Source organism: Hylobates moloch, unplaced genomic scaffold (genome assembly GCF_009828535.3).
Source record: "Hylobates moloch isolate HMO894 unplaced genomic scaffold, HMol_V3 SCAFFOLD_6, whole genome shotgun sequence".
Classification (NCBI taxonomy): Eukaryota; Metazoa; Chordata; class Mammalia; order Primates; family Hylobatidae; genus Hylobates; species Hylobates moloch.
Genome location: NW_026652281.1, coordinates 2,508,301 through 2,534,631, shown reverse-complemented (window position 1 = coordinate 2,534,631; position 26,331 = coordinate 2,508,301). Strand labels below are relative to the sequence as shown.

At 49.8% G+C, this 26,331-nt stretch overlaps 1 long non-coding RNA gene across 1 annotated transcript; it reads right to left on the bottom strand.

Annotated features, from left to right (window-relative positions):
- Nucleotides 1–12,524: 12,524 nt before the first annotated feature.
- LOC131383754 (uncharacterized) lies at nt 12,525–19,211 on the bottom strand. Its single transcript, XR_009213992.1, has 3 exons — nt 18,470–19,211; nt 14,374–14,515; nt 12,525–13,429 (listed from the first exon to the last, which is right to left on the bottom strand). It is a non-coding gene; the product is annotated as an uncharacterized LOC131383754 (long non-coding RNA).
- Between the last annotated feature and the right edge of the window lie 7,120 nt (nt 19,212–26,331).

Sequence of the window (26,331 nt, the reverse complement as noted above, 5' to 3'; positions counted from 1 at the left end):
TTGGGGGCCTGAAAGATGGGGACTAACAAGCAGCCTCTGGTTGGGAGGTTCTGCCGGGATCAATTTGCTCCATGCTACAGAAGGGACTTGCTCAGGGCCGCGTGGCTGATTGGAGGCACGGACAATCTCCGAACTCAGACCTCTGACAGATGCCGTCCTCTGACCAGTCTAAAGCTACCGGGGTCCTCCCAGCTCAGGGACGCTGTCCTCACAGGAATGCCTAATGGGGCTTCCTCCCTGCCCATCCCAACCCCTGAGGCCACACATTGCTTATTTTGGATTACACCGGGCAGCCTGTGCCCCGGGCAGAGGGAGGGAGAGCTTGGGCAGGACTGGGGAGTGTGACTCATTTCTGTCTACCCAGCCAAGCACCAAAGGCGATGCTGGCAAGTGGGAGACGGTCCACAGCCACTCACCAGCAGCCAGAAGCCAGGCTGAGGACAGCCAGGCCTCAGCTTACACAGAGGCCACCAAAGAATGGCCCGGCAGGACGCCAAACCTCATTTATCTGAGCGGAGCAAGGCCGCCTGGTCAGTGTCCACTCCACACCCAGGCCCTCCTCTCTTTGCTGCAGCCACAGCAGACACGCCAGCTGCCCCATCGCCACACAACGCCAAGCCTCTGTCCGCCTCGCCCTGAACGCCCTTCCCCCGTGTCCCTCCTATCTCCGTGAACGTGGCATGAAAGAATTCACGCTCTGCAGTCAGAAATCCAACGCCTGGTGTCACAACTTCCCAGCTGTAGATCTTGGGCGAGTTGCATCCCTTCTCTCTGCCTCAGTTTCCTCCTTTGTACCATGGGGATAAGACCTTCTTTACAGGGTTTAACAGCCATGAATCAGGCGTGCAAAAGCAGAGGCGTGGTTCATCACAGGGGCCTGGTGTGGCGGCTGTCCCCCTCCTAATAGCCACATTCCCTGGACCCAGCCGGAAGGAATGTGCCAGCCCCCGGTTTGCTCTCCCTCTTCCCGTCTCAGTGATCCAGGCCATAAAAATCCTCCTCCCAGATGCCGTAAGATGGAAGCTGCATTGCTCTCGTGGCAGGAAGGGGACATTTCGGCTACTTCAAACCAAACCAAACAAAAATCTCACCGTCATCAGTTCTTGCCTTCTAAAGGGAGGGGCACATTTCATCTTGGGGATGCTGGCCTGGGGATTCCAGCTAGCCAAGAGCAGAGGAAACATTTCCAAGCACCAGCTAGTGCTCTGTGCTGCTAAAAGTCCCAGAGTATCCTGTCCTGGCTCAGTTGAGCCCCTTAGTGAGCTCAGGACTCTTTTGGCTGCCAATGACAGAAATTCAACCTGAATCACTTACAGCAAAAATAATATATATTATATATTATAAAATATATATAAATATATATATATATATATTTTTGAGATGGAGTTTCACTCTTGTTGCCCAGGCTGGAGTGCAATTGTGCAATCTCTGCTCACTGCAACCTCTGCCTCCCAGATTCAAGTGATTCTCCTGCCTCAGCCTCCCAAGCAGCTGGGATTACAGGCGCCTGCCACCACGCCTGGCTAATTTTTTGTATTTGTAGTAGATACAGGGTTTCACCATGTTAGCCAGGCTGGTCTTGAACTCCTGACCTCAGGTTATCCACCTACCTCAGCCTCCCAAAGTGCTGGGATTACAGGTGTGACCCACCGTGCCCGGCCGAGCAAAAATACTATCCATAGCTCACTTAACTGGAAAAAAGCCCCTGCAGGTGAGTCTAGCTTCAGGCGCAACTGGATCCAGGGACTCAAATGATATCTCCCCTTCTCTCGGCTTTGCTTTCCTCTCTGTGGTGATGTCACTTTCTAGATATCTTCATCCACTTGAGCAAGGATGATAGTAGCTCCAGGCTCTGTGGCAGGTTGTGTATTCTAAATTTGGCCACACCAACATATGTCCCATCCACGTGTCGTTTGTAACCATCTCAACCAATGGAAAATCTTGGAAGCGACATTCTATGACTTCTGAGGCTGGGTCCTGAAAGGCAATCCAGTTTTGCTGACATCCCTCTCTTTGGGGACACTTAGCCCTTGGAAGCCAGCACCATACTGTGCCTTGTCCTGACCCCCAGAGTCCATAAGCTTAATCAATACTTGTTTTATGCCACTACGTTTTGGGGTAATTTGCGATGTGCCCTGCAATAGCTTTCGTGATCCCCATAGGTCAGAATTGAGGAAATAGACCTTCATTCCTCCAACACCGTTGGCCAATTCTTAGTAAAGATTCAGATCAATCCAGCCTGCATGCAGGTCACGTCCCTAAATCAGTGACTGTAGCCAGAGGGATGGGGAACTCTGGCTGGCTAGGCTGCACCGTTGAGCATCCTCTGGCTTGATGAAGAGTAGGGACAAGGAGCACTGACCTTGTCAGGACCACAGGGAGTTGGCTGGGGGTGGCCATTGAGGAGAGGCGGAAGCCAGTATCAGATGGACAGGGAGAGATGGCAGCCAAAGTCCATTGTCGTATAAAGGAAGGAGCTGACTCTTGCTGCCCTGCCTCTCAAGAAAACGTTTTATTTCTTAAGGGGAAGGTGATGGAGGTTTTGGAAGGGGAACTTAGAAAAATAAGAATACAAAAATTAGCCGAGTGTGGTGTCATGTGCCTGTAGTCCCAGCTACTCAGGAGGCTGAGGCAGGAGGATCACTTGAGGCCAGGAGATCAAGGCTGCAATGAGCCTCGATTGCACCACTAAAACTCAAGCCTGGTCAACAAAGCAAGACCCTCTCTAAAAATAAACATGGCCAGGTGCAGTGGCTCATGCCCATAATCCCAGGACTCTGGGAGGCCAAAGTGGGCAGATCACTTGAGGCCAGAAGTTGGAGACCAGCCTGGCCAACATGGTGAAACCTCGTTTCTACTGAAAATACAAAAACTTAGCTGTGTGTGGTGATGCATACCTGTAAAACCAGCTGCTTGGGAGGCTGAGGCAGGAGAATCGCTTGAACCCAAGAGGCAGAGGTTGCAGTGAGCCAAGATCATGCCACTGCACTCCAGCTTGGGCAACAGAGTGAGACTCTGTTTCAAAAAATAAGATAAACAAAAGAAAAAAGAAAAAGAAAAAGAAAAACAAGAGTAATACTGCTTTTCCTACCATACATGGATAGGATTTGAAGAAAGCAGGAGAATGACAAGCTAGCTGAGCAACTCATGCCAGAGTCAGCCATGTTTTATAAGGAAATAACATTTACCCAGGGCCCGTGCTGTGCCCAGCCCCGCATTAGGTGTTTTCTGTTCATTCTCATTTAATGAGCCTGCAGCTCTTGGAGGGCCAGGACCGCGCCTCTAGGGCAGCATTGAGTGTGTTCATCAGGACACGTTCTGGCTGCTAGAAAAAAGGCCAAAATGACAGTGGCTTAAACAAGATAGAAGCTTGTTTCTTTCTCATGAAACAGCCCCAGATTGAGCCTAGCAACTTTGGGTGCACTTTGGTATTTGTCTGGCTGGTCTGCCAACCTAATATGTGGTTTCCATCTTAAGATCTGAGATGGGGCTGCCTCAGCTCCGGCCAGCACGTACACATTCCATCCAGGCAAGGAGGCAAGCGGAAATGAGAGCAAGGCCCAGAGCTTTATTCGTGTATTCCACTTACATCTCACTGGCCAGAACTGTGTCACGTGGCTGTGTTGATCCAGAACCCAAGAGAGGCTTCTCGGATCTTTCACAGGAAAGAATTCAAAGTGAGTCTCAGAATGCAGTGAGAAGAAATGGCTTATTGAACACTACTCAGTGACAGCCCAGAAAGCCCAGAAAGTTACAGCCTAGAAAAAGTTATACCCTCAGAAAGCAAGAGGAGGAGTGCCTCATCATCGTTTTAAATTCCTCTTACTAAGAGGCCTTATCTATGGAAAAGCTAAGCTGTGTCTATTGCATGCGGATGGGCTCACAGCATGACAATGTTTCTTACTTTCCTGATTTAAAGAAAACTGTCAGGCCGGGCGTGGTGTCTCACGCTTGTAATCCTACCACTTTGGGATGCCGAGGCGGGCGGATCACGAGGTCAGGAGATCGAGACCACGGTGAAACCCCGTCTCTACTAAAAATACAAAAAATTAGCCGGGCGTGGTGGCGGGCGCCTGTAGTCCCAGCTACTCGGAGAGGCTGAGGCAGGAGAATGGCGTGAACCCGGGAGGCGGAGCTTGCAGTGAGCCGAGATGGCACCACTGCACTCCAGCCTGGGCGACAGAGCGAGACTCTGTCTCAAAAAAAAAAAAAGAAAACTGTCCTTGGCACTTAGTGCATAAAGACATCCCAGCACGACTGTCGTGATCCTGAAAGCATGCACTGTTACGGGTATTGGGACATCCGGACGTTCCGTCGTCAGTGGAGTGTGTTCTTGCAGGTATCATCAGGCTGTTTCCTCAACTGTAAACATCTTATGACCATGGAGTGTGACCAGCCAGGAATGTGTCTTGCTAATTTTAAGATAGAGCTGAGGTTTTTTGTTTGTTTTTGTTTTTGTTTTTGTTTTTGAGACAGAGTTTTGCTCTTGTTGCCCAGGCCAGAGTGCAATGGCATGATCTCAGCTCACTGCAACCTCTGCCTCCCAGGTTCAAGCGATTCTCCTGCCTCAGCCTCCCGAGTAGCTGGGATTACAGGCGCCTGCCACTACACCTGGCCGTTTTTTTTTTGTATTTTTAGTAAAGACAGGGTTTCACTATGTGGGTCAGGCTGATCTCGAACTCCTGCCCTTAGGTGATCCACCTGCTGCGGCCTCCCAAAGTGCTGGGATTACAGGTGTGAGCCACTGCACTCCGCCGGAGCTGAGTTTTTAAATGATGTCACCCTGGCTCTCCTATATTCTTCTTTCTGTAACAGCCACGTCTAGCTGCAAGAGAGGCTGGCAATGCAGCTTTTAGTGCTTGATCCTGTGCGCGATGGAAACTCAAGGGCTCTGATGCTAAAGGAAGAATGAGAAGATGGATATTGGATGATAACTGGTAGACTCAGCCTAAGACACTCGAAGCTGAAGAGCTGGTAGTGCCCTAATGATAGCCCCTGTGGGACAGTGGTTCACAGCCTGGGCCCTAGAGGCCAGGCACGGTGGCTCAAGCCTGTAATCCCAGCACTTTGGGAGGCCGAGGTGGGTGGATCACAAGGTCAGGAGGTCGAGACCATCCTGGTTAACATGGTGAAACCCCGTCTCCACTAAAAGTACAAAAAATTAGCCAGGCATGGTGGCAGGCATCTGTAGTCCCAGCTACTCGGGAGGCTGAGGCAGGAAAATGACGTGAACCCGGGAGGCGGAGCTTGCAGTGAGCGGAGATCGAACCACTGCACTCCAGCGTGGGTGACAGAGCAAGACTCTGTCTCAAAAAAAAAAAAGAGCTTGGGTCCTAGAGTCACACAGCTGGGGAGTTTCATCTTGGCCCTACCCTCGAAATCTGTGTGACCTAAGCCTCAATTTCCTTATCCATAAAATAGGGGTGATGATAATACCACATTTCATTGATTCTTTATTTTTATTTTATTTTTTAGAGATAGGTTCTGTGCCTAGGCTGGAGTGTAGTGGTGTGATCGGAGCTCATTGCAGCCTCAAACTCCTGGGTTCAAGTGATCCTTCTGCCTCAGCCTCTTGAGTAACTGGGGCTACAGGCATGCTACCATGTCTGGCTAATTTTTAATCTTTTTGTTGAGATGGGGTCTTGCTCTGGTGCCCAGGCTGGCCTTGAACTCCTGGGCTTAAGCGATCCTCCCACCCCAGCCTCCCATAGTGTTGGATTACAGGTATGAGCCACTGTACCAGGCTTCATATTTTATTGATTCTAAGATTTGAATTTTAACATCTCTAAAATTAGGATGTGTTTACAAGTAATGATGTGTTTAGTTGACAGGTTTTTCTTTTTTTAATTCTTAAAACCATAGTAACATAATGGTGTATCTTACAACTAATGGTGACTAGTATTTCATAAAATACAATTGCTATTTTGATGATAACATCATTAATAGAATATACATATTCTATTAATAAAATTATTAATACAATAGAATATAGAGTGTTTAAATTCCTATGTATTCATTTGAATAGTTTCAGGACTATGGTAAGAACTCAGTAAATGTCAGCCATTATTCCTATCACCAAGTGCCCCCAGCATGTAGGAAGTGGCTCATTTATCTGGAGCTAAAGGAATACCCAGGGCGGGGTCAGCCTCTAAACCACCCACCTGTGGGTGAGGCAAAGAGCCTGGCAGGTTCTTCCTCCACCCTACACATCACTCAGGTTCTAAAAATCAACTTTGCGGTTGCTAGCTAGACGGAGGGAGAGTGGAGCAGGTGGAGATCGCTCTCCCACCTGTAGGTTAGGGTTAGGGTTAGGGTTTAGGGTTAAGGTTAGGGTTACGGTTTAGAGTTAGGGTTAGGGTTAGGCTTTAGGGTTAGTGTTACGGTTTAGGTTTATTGCTGAGGTTAGGTTTTAGGGTTCAGGTTAGGGTTTAGTTTTAGGAGTTAGATTTAGGGTTAGTGTTAGGGTTAGGGTTTAGGTTTTGGCTTAGGTTTATGGTTTAGTGGCAGGCTTAGGGTTTTGGGTTACGGTTAGTGTTTAGGGTTAGGGCTAGGGTTAGAGTTAGGTTTTAGGGGTAGGTTTAGTGTTTCGGGCTAGGGTTAGGGCTCGTGTTAGGGTCTGTGTTGGGGTTAGGGTCATGATTAGGATTATGGGTTATGGCTTTGGGTTATGGTTAGGTTTCTGGGTTGGGTTGGATTAGTATTTAGGTTGAGGGTTAGGTTATGTTTTGGGTTAGCTTTAGCTCTTTGGGTTAGCATTTGGGTTTAGTGTTAGGGTTAAGGTGAGGGTTAATTGTTAAGGTCATGAGTTAGGGTTAGAGTTAAGGTTAGTCTTTAGGGTTACGATTAGGGTTAGTGTTAAGATTACTTTTCCTGTGATCCTGGGATTGGTTTTCTGTGGCTGCATAGCAAATGCCCATCCACTAAGTCACTTAAAAGAATAAGCATTTATTCTCCCACAGTGTTGCAGGACACAAGTGTGGCGTTAGCAGGACCGTGCTCACTCCTAAGGCTCTGTGGCCAGGACCTTCGTAGCCTATCCCAGCTTCTGTGGGCTTTGGGCATTCCTGGGCTTTCCTTGTTTCATAGATGCATCACTCCCATCTCTTCCTCCATCTTCTTGCACCTTCCCCTTTGTGTGTCTCTGTGTCCTCTTCTCTTCTTTTCAAGACACTGTCATTGTATTTAAGCCCCATCCTATTCCAATGGAACCTCATTTTTAACTAACTACACCTGCAAAGACCCTATTTCCAAATGAGGCAACATTCTGAGGTTTCGGGTGGACATGCATTTTTTGGGGGATATCTTTCACCCTGAACACCTCGGTACTGCAGCGCTCCCTGCCTGGTTTTGGTTGACTCTGTTCTCCACTTTCTCTTTTTTGCTTTTTTTCACTCCCTGGCTCATCTGCCGGTTTTGCAAGGCATCTCCAACACCAGCCATTGTGAACAGTCTGTTCTGTGCAGACAGAAAAGGCGGTGCCCATCCAGAATGTCCTGCAGGCTGCTGTTAGAATATTATCAGTTAGAAAAGAGATGAGGGAAAGATAAATCCAGGAGAAATAATTAATAGAAAGGAATGTCACACGGCATGAACTCACTCCAGCACATAAAAATATGTTACCAAAGTTCCTTGGAGTTCTATTTATTCTTTTTTTTCTTTTCAGTGAAAACAAAAACAAAAATATTCTAGTTAAGCACTGAACTTGTCAAAGCACAAAGACCGCATAACAAAGTTTGAGTTTAGGGCATCAGCTCTTCTCTTTGTTAAGGTGAAAAGGAAATAAACAAGGCAAAGATGTTGTCATTGAACGTCGCAGAAGAGATTGTTCTACCAAGGGCCAGAAGGAAGCCTCTTAAGAGTCTTCAGGGTTTGTTAATTTTAATCAGCCTCTGGACACACTTGGGTCACAGTGGTGCAACGATGCTTTGGGGATTGTTTAAAAGGCACTATGCACTTGGTTTTACTAGAATTATGGAAAAAAGTTTTATGAGGTCAGGCTTAATTATTTAAAAACTGGAAGGGATCTTAAGAAATCATATATCTCAGTGTTTCCCAGAACCGTGTCAGCCTCAATACATTTTTTTTTTGAGATAGGGTCTCACGCTGTTGCCCAGGCTGGAGTGCAGTAGTGGGATCATGGTTCACTATAGCCTTGAACTCCTGGGCTCAAGCAATCCTCCTGCCTTAGCCTCTCAAGTGGCTGGAACTATAGGTGTGCACCACTATGCCAGGCTAATTTTTAAAAATTTTTTCATAGAGATGGGGTCTTGCTATGTTGCCCAGGCTGGTCTCAAACTTCTGGGCTCAAGGGATCCACCTGCCTTGGCCTCCCAAAGTGTTGGGATTACAGGTGTGAGCCATCACACATGACCAACGCTATTTTTTTAGCATCGAATATTTTGTAATGCTTCTTTTATTATTCTGCAATGAAATTCATAGAAAATCTAACCCACCTACAAACCAATTGCAAAAAGAAAAAGAAATCAATATAATGCCCTGACAATAACATAGAGAAAAATTGCAAAAGGATAGTCAATTATAATAAAATAATGTGGATTGTACAAGGTGAATGTTAGGGTCTGGCCATGTCAGGTGACATGATGAAGTGGCCTGATGCTTGTACCTAGACAGACAGTCACATAAATGTGACAGCCACAGGTGCAGGTGGACACAGGTGTGTCATGTGGAGGCTCAAAGACCATGAAGGTACTGCTGCTGGTGATGGGATTTTCCCAAATCCTGGGCAACTCCAGAGGGAGTTCTCCCTTGATCACACGGTGGTTGCATTCCCAGAATATCTAACGTATATGACAGTGATCCAAAAAACAGACACACCCGGAGTTCGGTTCTATACCCATGTTTTACGAGAGGATTTTTCATTTACCAGGGCCTCGTGGGACATCGAAAAGCAGAGGGATTGGGGGAGTTCTTCATTTGGGGGACTGTCCCACTTGTTGTACTCCTGAAAACTTCCAGAAGGCCCCTGGGGGTAGCACAGCCTCTGTGGAGGACCACTGATCTCTGCTGTTGGTCACCTTTTAAGGTCAGCAAAATGAGGCCTAATGAAGGCCACACAGCCGAGTCATAACAGAACCGAGTGTCCTGGAGGGATGTGGCGGACGGGCCTGGGACGCCCTCAGCATGGGGCTCTTCCCTCCCAGCACCAGTCCCTCGTTCCTGCTGAGGGAGGGCAGAGGGCTGGGAGACATGGAAGCTTCCAGCCTTTGTAGCCTTCTGAGCTGCCGTGCCACTGAACTAGCATCCTGGAAGGAGAAAATCCCAAGCAACCTGGACGTTGCTTTACTATAGTGAAGAGTTTAGAGCAATAATTTGGAATCAGACAGGCCTGGGCCCAAGTCCTGGCTCTCCCGTAGACTGGCTGTGGGCTCATGGGCAAGTTCCTTAGTGTCTCCCTGAGCCTCAGTTTTCTTCACTGTAAAATTGGGTTAATAGTATTCCCCAATTACAGGGGAGTTGAGAGTACTTAGTGCAAAAGATGCATGTAAAATGCCTCCTTTACTTTTTTTTTTTTTTTAAGACTGAGTTTCAGTCTTGTCACCAGGCTGGAGTGCAATGGCACAATCTCGGTTCACTGCAACCTCTGCCTCCTTGGTTCAAGTGGTTCTCCTGCCTCAGCCTCCAGAGTAGCTAGGATTACAGGCAGGTGACACCATGCCGGGCTAAATTTGTATTTTTAGTAGAGATGGGCTTTCTCCATGTTGGTGAGATTGGTCTCAAACTCCTGACCTCAGGTGATCCACCCACCTTGGCCTCCCTCTTCAGTCTTCTTATGTGAAAAATTCCACCCTTAGCTGTAGAATCTCCTGGAAGAGGGTTCCTGTGACTCACAGCTGAACACAATCATAATTTATACTTGGAACAAATGGCCACTTTCACAGGCACCCTAAATTCATCACTGAAGCCAACACAAAGCCCAGTGATGATCACGACTTGTGATTCTTCATTAGATAGCTATTGACAAAGGGACCACGTCTCTCTTGTTCTTATTTCCATCCCAAGCACCAGACGTAAAAGACTCCATAAATTGGCCTTGAATGAATGAGTGAATTCAGCATGCTAGAAAAACCCACAATAATGGTGTCTCTGGCATTAGGTAAAACGGGGTCCTGATCCCACTCCCTCTGCTCGCCTGCTGAGTGATCCTTGGCAGGTCCATTAAGCTCTCTTGGCTCCAGTTTCCTTATCTGTAAAATGATAATACAACTGACCATGTCCAAGGGTGGTTGTGAGGATAACTGAGGTTGAACCAATGTTCACTGCTTTTGATGTTATTGGAATTGGTAGGAGGTGAGGAAAGTGAGGAGAGGATAAAAAGCTAGAAGGTAATCTGTCAGGTGTTCACTCAACCTCTGTTCCTGAAGCAATGCGATCCGGCTCTATCATATATGTATCCTTAGGCAGAACAGTTTGGGTTGGGCTCTGCTGTGTGGTTCTGTTGGTCTCACTTGGGATAACCTGTGTGGCTGCAGTCATCTTGTGGCTAATGGAGCTGCGTGGTCTGAGAAGCTTCTCTCACAGGCCTGGTGGTCATGCTGGTTGCTGGCTCTGCTCACATAGAGCTCCTCTGCTCCACATGGCCTCTCATCCTCCAGTAGGCAGCCTTGGTATCTTCACAGCATTTCGTCAGGGGTGAGAGTGGCAACAGCAAGTTCTCTTGGGACTGAGGTTCTGAAGTCACACAACATCGCTTTTGCCACATTCTATTTATATGTCAAAGCTTAGAAAGGAAAAAATATTTCTTCTATATGGAGCATTTCACTTCTGACAGCAAATGGCAGCGTAGGGGTTCCCCACACCAACAAATCTTCCAACTTGCTGACATAGCTGGGCGTCTTACAGTTTAATTCATTTCCAACACTACCTTGAGTTAGCATCAGATCCCATGATTTAGGGACTCAGTCCCACAGGATGGCCTCCACTTCAGATGCCAAATGCAAGTCTGAGCCTCCCTCCAGACTGATCAGCTATGACTTATAGCTGATTTAGGGGTTCCTATGACCTGCTCCTCAGGTTCAATAATTGGCAAAACTGGGCACAGTGGCTCATGCCTGTAATCCCAGCACTTTGAGGGGCTGAAACAGGCAGATCACATGAGGTCAGGAGTTTAAGACCAGCCTGGCCAACATAGTGAAACCCCGTCTCTACTAAAAACACAAAAATTAGCCAGGCATGGTGGTGCATGCCTATTGTCCCAGCCACTCGGGAGGCTGAGGCAGGAGAATTGCTTGAACCTGGGAGGCAGAGGCTGCAGTGAGTCAAGAGGGAGCCACTGAACTCCAGCGTGGGTGACAGAGCAAGACTTTGCTTCAAACAAACAAACAAACAAAAAAATTGGCAAGAATGACTTACAGAACTCAGGGAAACACTTTGCTTATGTTTACTGGTTTATTATAAAGGATATGACTCAGGAACAGCCAAGCCATGGACAGGGTGGGATGGACGGGGTAAGTAGCCGAGATGCAGGAGGGGTGCAGATCTTCCATGCCCTCTCCGGGTGCACTGCCCTCCCTGCACCTTGATGTGTTCACTAACCCCACCCAGAAGCTCTTGAAACCCCCTTCCAGTCATTGACAGGTGTTATGGAGGTCTCATTATACAGGCTTGATTGATGACATCATCAGCCATTGAGGATTAAGTCCATCTCCAGCCCCTCTCCCCTCCTTGGAGATTGGGGTTGGGGAGCAGGGGGACTGAAGTTCTAACCCTCCTCTGGCAACCAGCCCCCATCCTCCAAGAGTGACCTCATCAGCATAAACTCAGATGTGGTTACTAATAACGGTTTGGATATTTGTCCCCTCCTAATCTCATGTTGAACTTTGACCCCCAACATTGGGACTGGAGCCTGGTTGGGGGGTGTTTGGGTCATGGGGGTGGATCCCTCACGAATGTCTTGGTGCCGCCCATGCAGTAATGAGTAAGTTCTCGAGAGCTCTCGCTCTAGTAGTTCCTGAAAGAACTGATTGTTTAAAAAGCCTGGCAACTTCCCCCACTTGCCTCTCTCCTCTCCACATGACACCTGCTCTTTTTAACCTTCTGCCCTGAGTGGAAGCTTCCCGAGGTCCTCACCAGATGCAGATGCTGGTGCCCTGCTTCCCATACAGCCTGCAGAACTGTGAGCCAAATAAACCTCTTTTCTACATAAATTATCCAGCCTCAAGTATTCCTTTACAGCAACACAAATGGATGAAGACAGTTGTCATTAGGAATAACAAAAGATGATCTTCCCACCCTTATCGCTTGGGGAATTCTGAGGATTTTAGGAGCTCTGTGTCTGGAACCAGGATGGAGACCAAATATATATTTCTTATTATATCACAATATCTCAAAGCCCTTTGCAGATTTGCTGAGTCACATTGCAAAGGAACCTGTATACAGGCCAACTTATTTCAGCTCCAAACCGAGAATCACTTTCCCTGCAAACACATCATCCCCCCAGTCATTCGCTCTCCAAATCTGCATTTTTCCCCTATCGTTGTTGCAACACATTACAACAAACTAGTGGCTTAAAACAGAACACGTTTATTATCTTAAAGTTCAGGAGTTCTGAAGTCTAAAATGGGCCTGCTCCTTCTGGACGCTCCAGGGAAGAACTGTCTGCTTGCCTTCTGCAGCTCATGGAGGCCGCCTGCATTCCTTGGCTCATGGCCCCTCCTCTGTCTTCTAAGCCAGCAGGGTGGCATCTTCTCTCCTTGCTGACTTCTGCCTCACTGTCACCAGGATCCCTGTGATGGCATTGGGGCCACCAGGATAATCCCAGATAACCCCCCCACCCAACCTCAAGATTTTTAAATCACATCTGCAAAGTTTCTTCTGCCAAGTAAGGTAAATTGCTTGGTAATTTACTTGGCAAGGTAGATATCCGCAAGTTCTGGGGGTTAAAGTATGGACAACTTTGGGGGTCACTATTCTGTCTACCATAGACTCTCACACCCTTTCCTTCCAACCCAGGCATTTCCAGACTTCTTCAAACACATTCCTCTAGGAGTTTTTGTTTGCTTGTTTTAAAGGAGCATGCCCCAAATACATGATTAAAAACCTGGACCCGCAGCCAAACTACCTCAATTCAAATCCCAGCTCTCCTGCTTTCTCGTTGTTCTACCTCGGCCAATCTGCTTCACCTCTCTGCACCTCTGTTTCCTCATCTGCATGATGCAGGATGTCTCAGCTCCTGCTGCCATAACACAGATGCCATACACTGAGTGGTTTAGACTTCACAGTTCCAGAGACGGAAGTCCAAGATCAGGGAGCCAACAGGGTCAGGTTCTGATGAAGCTTTCTTCTGCCTTGTAGTTGGCCACCTTTTCCTAGGTCCTTACGTGGCGTAGAGGGAGGGAGGGAGAGAGAGAATGTGCTCTGATGTCCCTCTGATGAGAATGTTACTGGTGGAAGGTGTCCAGGTTCTTGGCATCTTAAACAAATAAGACAAAATGTGCAAACAAATCAAGGAAGGAATGAAGCAACAAGAGCAGAGTTTTATTGAAAATGATAGTACGCTCCACAGGGTGAAAGTAGGCGCCGGCATAGGGGCTCAAGGGCCCCAGATACAGTATCTCCTCAGGTGCAAATACCCCCTAGAGGTTCCCCAGTGACCACTTGGTGTTCACCCCACGTGGATGAACTGGCGGCCTGCAATCAGTCTGATTGGTCAAGTGAAGTTACAAGGCTCACACTCCTATGCAAACATCTGATTGGTTGTGGAAAGCAGCCAATCAGAGGCTGAAGTGAAGTTACAAAGTTACACTCCTATACAAACGGCTGATTGGTTGCAAAAAGCAACGAATCAGAGGTACTTTCAATCTCCCATCTGCCCGGCAGAAAAGGTGTGGATTTGCAGAGGGGTATCCTGTGGTCCTTTTGTTACTTAGGTGTGGAAAGTTAGGGTTCTCCTTTCAATTTAGTTCTAGGAAATCCACGTGAGAGAGCCTTAGGTTCCCTGCCTCCAGACCCTATTCTCCTGCCTCGAGGATGCTGATATGGTTTGGCTCTGTGTCCTCACCCAGATCTCATGTTGAATTTAATCCCCAAGTGTTGAGGGAGGGACGTGGTGGGACGTGATTGGATCATGTGGGTGGTTTCCCCTGCGTTGTTCTCGTGATAGTGGGAGTTCTCACGAGATCTGGTGGTTTTATAAAGCAGTTTTCCCTGCTCTCTCTTGCTCTTCTCTCTCCCACCCCCTTGTGAAGAAGATCCTTGCTTCCTCTTCGCCTTCCTCCGTGATAGTGAGTTTCCTGAGGCCTCCCCAGCCATGTGGAACTGTGAGTCAATTAAACTTCTTTCCTTTATAAATTACCCAGTTTTGGATATTTCTTTATAACAGTGTGACAACATGCTAATTCAGGCACTAATCCTTACCTTATCTGGGTCTTGCCCTCACAGCCTCGGCAAACTTTATCACTTCCGTATTCCAAACAGTCATACTGGGGGTGAGGGCTTCAACATATGGATTTTAGGGGCACACAGTTCATAGCAGACGGTAATAATATCTCCCAGAGTCCTGAGGAGTAAATGAGTGAATATGCTTACAAGGCTCAGAACAGGGCTGTGGCACAGCGGCAGTGCAGGGGTTGGTTTTTATCCTCATTATTTATAAAACATACATTTGGGCTCTGCAGCTGAGTTTCATGCACATTATAAAGTGTGAAAAGAGAAAATGTAAAAGGACGAGATAAATTGAAGCTGAAGTGATAATAATTTTCTTCTGCACTTCCGGTGGATTGTCCTGCATGCCCTTTGGGGCTCGGGGTCCCCGTATTCCAGCCTGGGTTTCTCTGACATTGGCATGCATCCCCATCACTTGTGTCACTCTTAAAACGGAGCTTCCTGAGCCTCGTCCCAGATTAACTGGATCAGCCCTGGTGACGGAGCCCAATGGCTGCATTAAAAATATATATAGGCCAGGCGTGGTGGCTCACACCTGTGATCCCAGCACTTTGGGAGGCCAAGGCGGGTGGATCACTTGAGGTCAGAAGTTTGAGACCAACCCGGCCAACATGGTGAAACCCTGTCTCTACTAAAAATGCAAAAAAAAAAAAAAGAAAAGAAAATTGGATGTGGTGGCACACGCCTGTAATCCCAGCTACTTGGGAGGCGGAGGCAGGAGAATTGCTTCAACCCACAGGCAGAGGCTGCAGTGAGCTAACGCCACTGCATTCCAGCCTGGACAACAGAGTGAGAACCCATCTCTACAACAAATTTAAAAATTAGCCAGGGGAAATGGTATGCGCCTGTGGTCCCAGCTACTCAGGAGGCTGAGGCAGGAGGATCCCTCGAGCCCAGAAGTTGGAGATGCCGGTAAGTAATGACTGCACCTCTGCACTCCAGCCTGGGGGACAGAGCAAGACCCTGTTTCAAAATAGATATATAGGCCGGGCGCGGTGGCTCACGCTTGTAATCCCAGCACTTTGGGAGGCCGAGGCGGGCGGATCATGAGGTCAGGAGATCGAGACCACGGTGAAACCCCGTCTCTACTAAAAATACAAAAAAAAATAGCCGGGCGTGGTGGCGGGCGCCTGTAGTCCCAGCTACTCGGAGAGGCTGAGGCAGGAGAATGGCGTGAACCCGGGAGGCGGAGCTTGCAGTGAGCCGAGATTGCGCCACTGCACTCCAGCCTGGGCGACAGAGCAAGACTCCGTCTCAAAAAAAAAAAAAAAACAAAATAGATATATATTTTTGATGTCAAAGAAACTGTTTTCATCAACTGTGGGAAAAACCCTGAGACTGCTTATAACCGCTGACCACAAACACCCCCAAGTCTAAATTGTTTCCACCTCCCTGAATCCAAAACTCCAGCTGACGAGCACTGAGTCTTTATGAGAACATGGCCACATCCAAATGACCAGGCAGCCCTATAGCTCCTCACAGTCAAGTTCCCGTACGGTTTCCTGAAGATGCAAAAACATTTTGAAGTATGAGATTCGAGCGTCACACCCTGCCCAAGGCTTCTGTTTAAAGGTGGAATGCTTTCCCTGCTTTTTTTTCTTTTTAAACCTGCCCCCCTCTTGGTTTCTAATGACACTTGACATTTGACGTTCACCACTGCTGTGAGTTCTCCTCCGCCACTGTCAACACAGCAACGCGGAGACAACAATGCTCCAGGCCAGAGCGTATGTTGGAGACCTACATTCATTTCACAAATGTGAGCAACACAGTTTCCAATTCCTTTTGACTCATTTTTTCCTTCCTTTTCTCCACTTGCCAGTTGGAGTGGACTCCAGCGTGGCTGAGGGCAGACGCCGCCGCCCCTGAGACATGCTTCTGGTTCACGTGGCTTCTTAGAGAACCACAACTCCAGCCCTCCTCTCTGCAGGGGACACAAATCCACCACTTGCCCTTTGTCCCCAGAAGATGTTTTCTAACAGCCCAGGGGCCGATCCGGAATCAGAGAAAAACACTCCGTGGGGGAGGCCAGAGGAATATTTAGTTTGTGTTTTATTAGCCCTTGCTGGGTCTCCAGATCTGAACCCCGGCGGGGCCTGTGTGCTCAGATCTTCCCGCAGCGTACCCCTGAAAGCCAGCTCGGGCAGCCTGAGGGTTAGAGTCAATGAAAATCATTATGTGATCTGTTTGGCACACGCGTGTGCGCAAGAGCCATGGGCCATTTTCAAGGGAAAACGCCCATCGCAGATTCCTAAATCCTTTCTCATTTGTGACTTATTTGATCCTGGCAACAACTTGGTGAGATTGGTTTATCCGTGGGTCCATTTCACAGGCAGGAAAGTGGTGTCGCAGGGAGGCCGAGTGACTTGCCCTCAGCCACACAGCTGGGAAACGGGGAGCCGAATTCAGGTGAGCATCTGCTGCCTCCGCAGTGTGGAGTACACCTTTCTCTCTCTCTTCCTCCTGCCTCCTTTTCTCTTCCTTCCTTTTTCTCGAAACTTCCATTCATCTATTTTTAAAACTCTTTTTAGAGATGGGGGTCTGGCTATGTTGCCCAGACTAGACCCAAGCTCCCGGGCTCAAGCAATCCTCCCACCTCAGCTTCCTGAGTAGCTAGGATGACAGGTGCATGCTACCACACCTTGCTCAACTATTTTTAATTGAAAAATTATCATATGCAAATGGTTAAAAAATACAACAACCAAACAGTACAGGAAAGGATGCCCTGAAAAGTAAGCCTCCTTCCACCCCAAATCTTCAGGGTCCCAGACCCCCTTTTTCTAGCTATGTGTGTGCATATGTGCTCGTGCACACGTATGTGTATACACACTTGGCTCTGCATGTGTGATACATCACACGGCCTCCTACACAGACAGTAGCAGCCCATGCTCTGGGTGCCTCTGGTTCTTCTTATTTCTCTCTCTCTCTTTTTTTTTTGTTTTTGAGACAGAGTCTTGTTCTGTCTTCCAGGCTGTAGTGCAGTGGCACAATCTCGGCTCACTGCAAACCTCCATCTCCCCAGTTCAAGCAATTCTCGTGTCTCAGCCACCCAAGTAGCTGGGATTACAGGTGCCCATCACCATACCCAGCTAATTTTTGTATTTTTAGTGGAGACAGGGTTTTGTCACGTTGGCTGGGCTGGTCTCGAACTCCTGACCTCAGGTGATCTGCCCACCTCAGCCTCCCAAAGTGCTGGAATGACAGGCATGAGCTGCCACCTCTAGCCCTTCTCATTTCTCTTGAAAGCTGTTCTGTGTCCACCTGGATGGAGCCACCACTCTTTTTGCTGACTGCACAAGAGCTCTCAGCGCACGGGGACTAGGTTGTCCTCCACTCCTCTCCACCAACAGGCATGAGCCTGCTCTCAGCCTCTGCTGTAATCAACGCGTGGCGTGGGTCATGCCTTTGGCACATACATGCCTTTGTGCCCCTATGCCAGTGCCTCAGTCAGCAAGAATCCTCGGAGGGGAACTGCTGCGCAGGAGGATTTGCCGTTGTCAGTGCCGGGGCTGTGGTTAAATTGCCTCCCCGTAGGCTGCACTTGCTCACACGCCTGCCCTCCCAGTGTCAGGGCCGTGCCCCTCACTCCTAATGCCAGGCAGCACACAGCCATTCAGGAGCCTTTTGGGGGCCCCTCCCAGGGAGCTCACTCTAATCATAGATAGCAAAGGTGTTGGATCTGCTTGATTTTCAAATGATTTACCCAGAAGCATCCACCCTCTCAGCCCCTAGTGTGGGGAATATGAGCCCTTCCCTGGAAACACTGCTAGAAAAAGAAAAAAAAAGGGAGAGAGAGGGCTCATTGAATAGGGCATTCCTAAAACATGGACAGAGGAAGCAGAGAGAATGGAGTCCAGACACTCAGATCCTGTTATTACCCCACCAGGGTCCATCCAGCAACGCCGAGACACTGAACAGGGGCCTCCTGAGTGGTGAAACAGTGGTGACCAACTCCCACCCCTGAGCCTTCCTCAGTGCCCAGATCACCAGCAGGGATTTTTTTACAGCCCCTCCACCCAGCCACCCTGGGTTCTGTGCAGCCACCCTGGGTGCACACATCTCCGGGACTCACAGATGAGATGGAACTGTCCCACGCGTGTTCTCTGGGGCAGAAACTGCTGTGGAGCCTGCCAAAGCCACTCCTGCCGAATGGCCTGGGCACAGCATCTGACTCAGGGGGCTGTCACCTCGCTGCCCCAGGCCTGGCATGGCCTGTGGACAGTGGCCCGTCCCGCCCGCCACCAGGAACCTCCCTTCAGTGCCCACCCCATCCACCTCGCCAAGACTGATCTAGAAATTATTTATAGATCCGAACTCCACAGAAACCATTGTGTCTGCCGTTGCCATGGCAATGGGGATGTGGCAGGAGCTCCAGGCTCTCAGGCTTTCCAGGGCCCGTGGAGGCCGGCAAGGGCGGTCGATTTGTGCTAGGAGCCCCTGACTGACACCCACCGTCAGAGGCCCCCAGGAGTGGAGAAGACAGGCTTCCCACCCGTTTCCAGCAGGGCTGGCTGCATCCAGGAAGACAGTGCTGCTGGTGAGTGGTTCAGTTTTGTTTCAGACCTCTCAAAGAAATCATCTAGAACAACGTCCCCAAGACTGGCGGTGCAACTGTCCCCCATGGAACCTCTCGGGAACACAGCCTCCGTCTCCTCACCGCAGAGTAGCTGCGTTAGACTCCCGGACGGCGGGGCCTAGGGATCTGTTTTGGTTTTGGGATCTGTGCAAATCCACATGACTCAATAATCCAAACATACAGAGAGCCTGGGAACCCTTACCCCACTCTGGCGCCCTGTGTGTCCGCTTTCATTGGCTTCTTGTATTTCTGGCTTGTTTTCTTTAGGGAGGCAGCAAGTACAAGATGCCGTCCGCTTTTACCTTTCCCTGCTTAGAAAATAAAGATGCCACAGCCAGGCTTCTACGCCTTGCTTTTCTCACTAAATACTATTTTCCAAAGCTGTCACCGAATTCGCCGCTTCTTTATTTTTTTTCTTTTACGGCGGCACAGTGTGGGTTCCCTCCTGTGGGTGGGTGTGCCAAGGAATCTGCTTGCGTAACCAGACCTTTTTCCTAGGAGCTGTTGCCCAGACGCAGCCCCTAGGATGAGAATGTGTTTCGCAGCGACTATTCAGGGAGTACTCCCTGGGGACACAGGTTGGGGGTGGGAAGCTGGACTGGAAAAGGAAGGAAGCTGGGCAGGGTGCTATGTGGGTACTGTCCTTCCGCAGCCTGAAGGAGCTGGGGTGGGCAGGGCATGCCCCACCCCACAGGGGAACTGTGGAGGGTCAATCACACCCGGGGACGTCCCAGCCTGAGACCAGGGAGCTGAGGGCTTCATACACCCACCCAGAACTCACCTGTCTTTGGTTAAGGGCGGTCTAGGGAGGTCTAAATTCCCAGGCATTTCCATGCATGAGGGTGAAGCGGCTTCAGAGAGCCCACGGGCCACCCTCTAAACCAAAGGTCTCCAACCCCCGGGGCCACGGCAGGAGGTGAGCAGCAGGTGAGTGAGCAAAGCTTTATCTGTATTTACAGCTGCTGCCCACAGCTCACGTTAACGCCTGAGCTCTGCCTCCTGTCAGATCAGTGGCAGCCTTAGATTCTCCTAGGAGGGTGGACCCTATTGGGAGCTGCATGTGCAAGGGATCTAGGTTGCACACTCCTTATGAGAATCTAATGCATGATAATCTGTCACACGGCAGTGACCAGCACGGACACACATCCCTTCCCATACGAAGCTTACACTCCAGTGTTGCCCAATAAAGCTTTCTGCACTGATGGAATGTTCTAGATCCGCATTATCCGATATGGTGACCACTAGTCCCATGTGGCTTTTGAGCCTTTGAAATATGGCTGGTACTGGTTCATGGCCTGTTAGGAACTCGGTTGCACAGCAGGAGACGAGTGGCAGGTGAGTGAGTGAAGCTTCCTCTGTATTTACAGTTGCTCCCTATCGCTGGCATTACGGCCTGAGCTCCCCCTCCTGTCAGATCAACTGCAGCATTAGATTCTCATAGGAACGCGAACCCTATTGTGAACTGTCATTCGAGGAATCTAGGTAGTGCGCTCCTTATGCGAAACTCCTATCGGATGATCTCTCACTGTCTCCCATCAGCCCCAGATGGGATTGTCCAGTTGCAGGAAAGCAAGCTCAGGGCTCCCACTGATTCTATGGTATAGTGAGGTGTATAATTATTTCATTATATATTACAATGTAATAATAATAGAAATAAAGTGCACAGTAAGTGTAATAGGTTGAATCATCCTGAAACCATTCACCCTGCCTGGTCCATGGAAAAATTGTCTTCCACGAAACCGGTCCCTGGTGCCAAGAAGTTTGGGAACCACTGCTTTAAGCAGCCGCTGGTGCTGGCTGCTGGAGGTATAAACACTCCAAAGCTTTGGAGTGCACAAAAATGGTAAAAAGGGATCCAGGGATCCGGCAGGGGCCCTGAGGTTATCCAACACACATTTCCAGTGGATTCTGTTGAAACTGGTTCAAACAGGGAGCTGCCCTGGCTTAGGGACAATCCATCAGCAAATTATCACCCGTTTACTCAGCGCTTCCATGAACCAGGCGCTGGCTAGACCAAGGAGTCCCGGGTGTGTGGACCCCAGCGCGTTTCCTCCAGGGGTGTGGCACTGGGCAGGAGAGGGCCGAAGGCCCCTGCAGCTGGAGGCAGCTAGTGGCCCCTGCGTGCTGGCGGCCCTGCTGCTGCTTCCTCAGAAATGACACGACCTACCTCACCGTGCTCCTGACTTTGAGGTGCGGTGAGAAGCACTGCAGAGAACACTCTGCTTGTCAACAAGTTTTATTTCTCTGTTTGTGCATTCAGCACAAAACATGTGTACTGGTGTGATAAACTTTGTAATACGTTTCCAACGTTTGATCCACAAAGTTTCAGGTCTTTCCCATAAGCAGAACCCTTGAAGGTGCTGGCACAGATTCCACGATCTGAGGCCTCCTGACGGCCTCTGGAGCCCCTTTCTGCCGCTTCCCATGTAGGGCTGCCACGTGTGGTCCAAAAATCATCCTAAAAATGGAAGCTTACACTCAGGCAGGCACTGCACGGTTCTGTGTGAACCGCATGTTTCTCAGCCAAGATGCGGCTGTGTAGGAAGTTCCTTATAAGGATTTCCTACTCTTTGTGGGCCACCCGTTTGTGTGGTGACCAACCTCATTTGCATTCCCAAGTCTGTGCCGAGGTTCCTGTGGGCAGGAAGCGGCCCTCGCTGCTTTCTCCCTTGTGGGTCTTCGAGCTCATGAAGTGGGGCCTTGGCCAGGGCATGAGGTGTCTTTCTGCAAATTAGAGAAAGGGACGTGCTAGGGTTTGAATGTTTGTCCTCTCCAAAGGTCATGCTGAAATCGAATCCCTACAGTGGCAGCATTGAGAGGTAAGGCCTTGAGGAGGTGATTGAGTTGAGAGGGCTCTGCCATCATCAGTAGATGAATCCCTTGGTGGACTCACAGATGAACGGGTTAACATTGGTGGCCTCATGGATGAACAGGTTAATGGGTTAATGGTTATCCTAGGAGTGGGTCAGTTATCACGGGAGTGGGACTGATGGCATCATAAGAAGAGGAAGAAAGACCTGAGTAAGCGGTCAGCCTCCACACTGTGGGATGCCCTGTGCCACTTGGGGCCTCCATAACTGTAAGAAATTAATTCCCTTTCTTTATAAATCGCCCAGTTTCAGGTATTCCGTTATCAACAACAGAAAGCAGACTAAGGAAGCACTCCCTATCTGAGTGGACTCAGCCTGGAAGGGCATGGTTTTCTGTGTGGAGGGATTTTTATAGGTGCCCCAGGATGGTCGGGACTCCACCCACGCTGAACACCCATGCATCGTTAACCTGGGATATTAATGAGAACGTTGGTTTGGGTGCTCTAACAAAGACAATCAAAGTGGCAGAGACTGCCAGAGGTGGAAGGTGATTTCTGTCTTTGTCTCTTACACCAAGGTTGAGCTGGTGTGGCTGGGGCACCTTCTCATTTGTCGTTCCACAATTCCCCTTGTGTGTGGTCCTTGTCCATGTGCTGCAGGGCAGGATCCCGGGAAGCAGAGCTGTGGGGGAGATTTGCATGCAGGAAGGACCTGGGCATGCTCTCAGGGAGAGGCAGGACCAGCAGAGGGAGGAGGTGGCTGAGATGCTCCCGCCAGGGCTCTGAGGCTGGCATGGGCCATCACAGTTGTCCCAAATGGGAGTGAGGGGCTTGGCCTCTATAGCCCCCCAGAGTAGGTGTGCCTCTGTGCAAGCCAGCTCTCTTCTGCTAAGGGTAATTCCCAGAGAGAGCTGAGAGTGGGCCGCACTCCAGCCAGCAGGAAGGGGCAGGGGAGAGCGAGACTCCCCAGTCTGTGCAGGGAGAGGCTCAGAAGGTACACACATCACTTTTCATCCTCATCCTCATCATGTGGCCATATCTACCTTCAAGGGAGGCTGTGGGGTGCAGCCATAAGCGTGTTTAGAAGTCAGGGGTTGTCTCACCATGAGATCAACGGGAAGACCATAACACCTGGCACCTGGATGAGCCAGCCCACAGCCTCGGTGCTCGGCAAATCCGTGCATGAGCGAAGGAGAGATTAGGAGCAGAGTGCCTGCTGCTGGTAGGAAGAACGGGATGTTTTCTCTTGGCTTGGGAGCACACAGAGTGATCCTGTGTGTATTAGTTTCCTATGCTGCATTGTATTACAAATTTAACTGCTTAAAACAACACACGGCCAGGCGGGGTGGCTCACACCTATAATCCTAGCACTTTGGGAGGCTGAGGCAGGAGGACGGCTTGAGCCAAGGAGTTTGAAATCACAGAACATAGGAAGACCTCTTGTCTCTACAAGAAAAAAAAATTAGCTGGGTGTGGTGGTGCATGCCTGTGGTGGTGGTCCCAGATATTTGGAAGTCTGAGGTGGGAGGATTGCTTGAGATCAGGAAGTCAAGGCTGTAATGAGATATGACTGCAACATTGCACTCCAGCCTGGGTGACAAGGCAAGGCCCTGTGTCAAAAAACCAAAACAAAACACAAAACACACACATTTATGATCTTGCCATTTCTGTGGATCAGGCATCCAGGCGCAGCTTAGCTGGTCTGTGCTCAGGGTCTCCTGAAGCTCTATCTGAGGTGTTTGCTGAGTTGCATTCTCATCTGCAGGCCCGACTGGGGCAGAGTCTGCTTTGCGGCAGAGTCTGCTTTGCGTTCATCCAAGCTGTTGGCAGAATGTATTTCCTGTGGTTGTAGGGCTGAGGGCCTGCTTTCATGACTGACTGTCCCCTGGGAGCTGCCTTTGTCCCCTACTGTGTGACCCCATCTGAGGGCATTTCACGACCTGGGTATTTCCTTCCTCAAGGCTGGCAGGAGATCTCCTCACTCCGGCCTGCTGAAATGGAGTTAACATAATGGAATGTGCTCACAGGAGCTGCCCCTCACTTTGCCACTTTCTGTTGTTCAAAAGCACGTTCCAGGCCCTGCTCACTCTCAAGGTGAGGGGACCACACAGGGTGTGATTCCCTGAGGGTCACCCTGGAATGTGTCTGCCACACCCTGATACGGTGAGGACAGATTCCAAAGGCCTGTGCTTCTGGACCATTTCTGCCGCCATTGGGTGCCCTAGCAGGCCACTCACCTCTGTTGGGCCTTGATGTCCTCCTCTGTCCAGCAAAGCCATAGAGGTCAGTGGTCATTAATTTAACTCTGAAATTGATGCATTTTTTTTCTTGTGTCCAGAGAACATGTTTAGCTCTGTTTTTTGTGTTACTCATAAGAATGCTCCCAACTGCAGCTGTGAAAGCTAAGGGTGGCTGAGAGCTCGCGTGGGCTGAATGTTTCACAGACACTTTTTGTGTAATCCTCAGAGAGGCTGACGGACCTGCCCAAGCCACCCAAGTAGGAAACAGCATGGTGGGGAGCTCAGCGAGGGCAGGTAGGACTTCAGAGCCAGGCCCTTCCCGCTACGGCACCCTCTCTCCTACTGTCCTGGCTCCCTGATGGAATCTAGCTTTCCAGCAGGCAGGGGGATAATGGGAAGAGGCTACCCCCTTTAACCTTGATGAAGTGCCAGGGAAGACTTTGGCAAGCCAGGCCCTCGTGCCCCATGCCCCCCACCCCTCCCCTCACCCCATTTCGCTGCTTTCATCAGCACTCGGGGCAGAGAAGGGCTGGTCTGATCTCCTAGCCTGCCCCAGTGTGCTGACCACGTCCGTTTGTCTTTATGACAGCCAAATTGGGGAGCACAGTGATCCGACCTGGACACACACAGCCATCATCCACCACTGCATTAACTGCCTCTGAGACCTCCTAGGACGCCTGCTGCCAGGCCTTTCTCACTTTCCTGGGGCGTTTCTCTCTGGGTTGGTAGGGATTGGGGATCTCTGAAGGAGAAAGACGGTCTTGGTCCCTCGGTCAGGAAATGCCTGGCACGCTTGCTTCAGAACCACACCAGGGGATGATTTATAGAGGTGTGGGTTACAAGGTGAGGGCAGGTGGGGACCACAGCAGGCCCAGCGACCCTCAGGAGCTGGCTGCAGAGCTGCCATCCCTCGGGCTGAGGGAGGAAGGCTGTGGCTCTGGAACCTGGAGGGGAAGGTGTGTGGGGTTCAGAGCTGCTGAGGGTGTGACCTTCGGGGAGGGACTGAAGGGCTCTGGGGAGGTAAGCACCAGCCTCCTGCCGCTGCCCTGTGCTGATCTCATGCCAGGGCACCTCACAGCCAGCCAGAGGCCAGAGGGCAGCAGGGTCTACTTTTGCTGTCAGCACCTTGAGCAGAGAACAGAGTAGGCAGGGGCAGACATGGATTTGAAGGGCCATGGAAGACATGGGGCACAGGATCCCTGGTGGTTTTGGTTCCTTATGATGTGTCAGGCGTGGGGCAGGGTGTTTGGAGTGGGCATGGTGGCATGTTCTGTGGCTGGAATGGGGCAGAACATTTGGAGTGGGCATGGTGGCATGTTTTGTGGCATTCATGGGGCAGGGCATTTGGAGTGGGTGGTGGCATGTTTTGTGGTACGCATTGGTGGCAGGCTAAGAAACGTGGCCAAGATCACACTGTAGGCAAGCAATGGAGCTGGGCTCAGATCCAGGGCTTTCTGCCTCTAAGTGCCCCCTTCCTGCTGTAGCAGACAGAGCAGGAATTCCCACCTGAAGCCACCCTGCCTTTCCTGTGGGCGGGGCCGGTGTCTGCAGGCCGTGCTCTTGTTGAGCATGGTGCGGACTGGAGCCAAGCTGGGAGGAAGTGCTGGGGACGGTGGGGTTGGGTCACACTCTAGCGTGGGGGCGGGGAGCATGTGGATCAGAGGGAGGAAGGAAGAGAAAATGGGGGTGGAGAGAGGGGAGAAGGCACCAGGGAGAGGGCAGGGGGCTGGGAGTGCCAACTACCCTGCAGTCCCAGACAGTCCTCTGCTGGAGAGTCAGCTACTAACAGCAAAGAGGGCTCTAATTGCAGAAATCAAAACATGTTGAGGTTTTTTGGGGAAAAAACTATAATATCTTTATGACTATGGGGCGGGGAAGGATTTCTTTAACAAGATCTCCAAAGCACAAACTGTAGGAGAAAATACTGGTGACTTTAATGCCAAAATTTTAAAACTTCTGTTTAAAATAATTCTCGTAAATAAAGTGAAAATGCAAGTCTCACAGCTTAGAAGTTATCAGCAATGCAAGTAATGGACTAAGAGTAAGTGTTCACACTCTGTAAAGAACTTCTGAAAATCTACACATAAAAGACAAGCAAGAAAATAGAAAGATGGAGGCCGGGTGCAGCGGTTCACGCCTGTACTCCCAGCACATTGGGAGGCCAAGGTGGGCGGATCGCCTGAGCTCAGGAGTTCAAGACCAGCCTGAGCAACATGGTGAAACCTCGTCTCTACTAAAAATACAAAAATTAGCTGGGCGTGGTGGCACATGCCTGTAATCCCAGCCACTTAGGGGGCTGAGGCAGGAGA